This window comes from Gadus morhua, chromosome 7, assembly GCF_902167405.1.
Source record: "Gadus morhua chromosome 7, gadMor3.0, whole genome shotgun sequence".
Taxonomy (NCBI): Eukaryota; Metazoa; Chordata; class Actinopteri; order Gadiformes; family Gadidae; genus Gadus; species Gadus morhua.
In genome coordinates, this window is record NC_044054.1 from 2053393 (window position 1) to 2055892 (window position 2500).

Genomic DNA, 2500 nt, shown 5'->3' on the forward strand with positions numbered 1-2500 from the left:
TGCGTGCCCGTGTGTGTGTGTGTGTGTGCGTGCGTGCCCGTGTGTGTGCGTGTGTGTGTGTGGGGCTCTATTTGTTGTGCATACACACCCCCCAGGCCAGACAACAGCGATGTGTTTGTCTTGGGATTGTTTGGTACGTGATGATGATGTCACCGTGTGGGCCTGAGCCAATCACACGGGGGCAGGGGGGGGCATGTCATTTGGGGCTGTTGATTTGAGAGTGGGGCTGTTGATTTGAGAGTGGGGCTGTTGATTTGACAGTGTGGCTGTTGATTTGACAGTGTGGCTGTTGATTTGAGAGTGGGGCTGTTGATTTGAGAGTGGGGCTGTTGATTTGACAGTGTGGCTGTTGATTTGACAGTGGGGCTGTTGATTTGAGAGTGGGGCTGTTGATTTGAGAGTGGGGCTGTTGATTTGACAGTGGGGCTGTTGATTTGACAGTGTGGCTGTTGATTTGACAGTGGGGCTGTTGATTTGACAGTGGGGCTGTTGATTTGACAGTGGGGCTGTTTATTTGAGAGTGGGGCTGTTGATTTGACAGTGGGGCTGTTGATTTGACAGTGGGGCTGTTGATTTGACAGTGGGGCTGTTGATTTGAGATCGTTTTTTTTTGTGTATGTGATCCTTGATTTGAGACTGGAAACACCTCCAACCCATCTCTAACTGCTTGTGGCGTTTTCTTTTTCTGTTTTCTGTTTAAAGTATATTAATATAATAATAATAATTTATCGTTGTAAACGGCGCTTTGGTGAGACTTTTAGGAGACTTTTTGTGAAACGTCTCGGGAATCGAACGTCAGGATTTCTAGAGACACTTCTCTGGTCGCTATGATTTCAATAATCCACACTAATCCTCAATGTTATTCTACAAAGAGACCCCCCCCCCCCCCCCCCTACACACATACACACACACACACACACACACACACACACACACACACACACACACACACACACACACACACACACACACACACACACACACACACACACACACACACACACACACACACACACACAAACACAGATGCTACTGTTGCTGGGACTGCCATCTGACCCAGTTATTGACGTGGGGGGAGGGGGGTCTGTGTGTGTGTGTGTGTGTGTTTGTGTGTGTGTGTGTGTGTGTGTGTGTGTGTGTGTGTGTGTGTGTGTGTGTGTGTGTGTGTGTGATCCTATCCTGGAATAGACACACACACACACACACACACACACACACACACACACACACAAACACACACACACACACACACACACACACACACACACACACACACACACACACACACACACACACACACACACACACACATAAGGACCCACACACTCATGTGACTGTGGTTGACCAGCACAGCTCCATCCTATTAGCTGTCGCTACGCTAGCTCTCTCTCATTGTGTTCTTTGGTAAAATGACCAGAGCAGGATTGGAACAAAGCACTACAATTTTATCGTCTAATCCAAAAGATTATTAAAAATCTGTTGTGAATTTTGTACGATTTAACGGACGGTTTTTTAATTCCCTTGTGGCCGTTGATTCTTCATTTAATACGACGTAAACTAATACAGCAGAATATTCAATAGTAGTAGTAGCAGTGGTGCTAGCAGTAGTAGTATTGGTGGTAGTATTGATAGTAGTAGCAGTGGTAGTAGCAGTAGTGGTAATGTTAGTGGTAGTAGTAGTAATAGTTGTAGCATAGTGGTATAAGTAGTAATAGTAGTAATATAGTAGAAGTGGTAGAAGTAGTGGTTATGGTAGTAGTAGTGGTAATGGTAGTGTTGTGGTAGTAGTAGTAATGGTAGTGGTATTGGTAGTAGTATAGTAGTAGTAGCAGAGGTAATAGTAGTGTTTTGGAAGTAGTAATAGTAGTATTAGTGGTAGTAGTAGTAGTAGTGGTAGTGGTAGTTATGGTGGTAGTAGTAGTAGTGGTATTGGTAGTGGTAGTAGTAGTAGTGGTATTGGTAGTGTTAATGGTAGTAGTAGTAGTAGTAGTAGTAGTGGTATTGGTAGTGGTAATGGTGGTGTTGTGGTAGTAGTAGTAATATTAGTAGCAGTGGTATTAGGAGTAGTAGCAGTGGTGGTAGTAGTGGTAATGGTAGTTGTAGTAGTAGTAATATTAGTAGTATAGTAGTGGTAGTAGCAGTGGTAGAGGTAATGGTTGTGTTGTGGTGGTAGTAGTAGTAGTTGTAATATTAGTAGTATAGTGGTAGTAGTATAGTAGTAGCAGTAGTATACTAGTAGCAGTGGTAGTAGTGGTAGTGGTAATGGTAGTGTTAGTGGTAGTATTAACAGTACTAGTATAGTAGTAGTAGTGGTAATGGTAGTAGTAGTAGTTAGCTAGTAAAGTCCATGTGTCCTCCCACTCTGACTGACTCTCTGGTCAGCCATCATTTGAATAATTCAAAACGCATCGCGGCAACAAAACAACTAATTTGTTTTCCAAAGTCTATGTTAAAAAGATTACACTTGTTTTGAATAATGCCCACACTCTGGGAGCGACTT

The 2500-nt window shown here is 43.4% G+C and overlaps 1 protein-coding gene across 3 annotated transcripts in view; it reads left to right on the forward strand.

The window, feature by feature from the left end:
- LOC115547803 (guanine nucleotide exchange factor DBS) overlaps window positions 1-2500 on the forward strand; it is a 70190-nt gene that overhangs the window by 6010 nt on the left and 61680 nt on the right. The gene's annotated exons all lie outside the window — the stretch shown is intronic.